This window comes from Tupaia chinensis, unplaced genomic scaffold (genome assembly GCF_000334495.1).
Source record: "Tupaia chinensis unplaced genomic scaffold, TupChi_1.0 Scaffold000215_1, whole genome shotgun sequence".
In the NCBI taxonomy this organism is placed as follows: Eukaryota; Metazoa; Chordata; class Mammalia; order Scandentia; family Tupaiidae; genus Tupaia; species Tupaia belangeri.
In genome coordinates this window covers 5181025-5181286 of record NW_006159690.1, presented here as the reverse complement: position 1 = coordinate 5181286, position 262 = coordinate 5181025, and positions in this window count along the sequence as shown.

Here is a 262-nt window from a genome sequence, read left to right as displayed (position 1 = left end):
GGATCCGGGACACAAACTGCGGTCACTACATGGGAGTCCAGCAATACAGCCATTATGCAAACTGCTGGTCCCCCGAATGATCTGAGTTTAATCATTTAAATTCTAGATCTATCACCTACTAACTGCTATCTTGGACAAACTACTTAATCTCCTACTATGTAAAAGAGTATATTAGTAAAACATGCTTCATATAATTTTTGTAATAATCGAGTTAAAGAATGTTCACCATTTGCACAGTGGTTGATTTATACAAAGAGCAAAT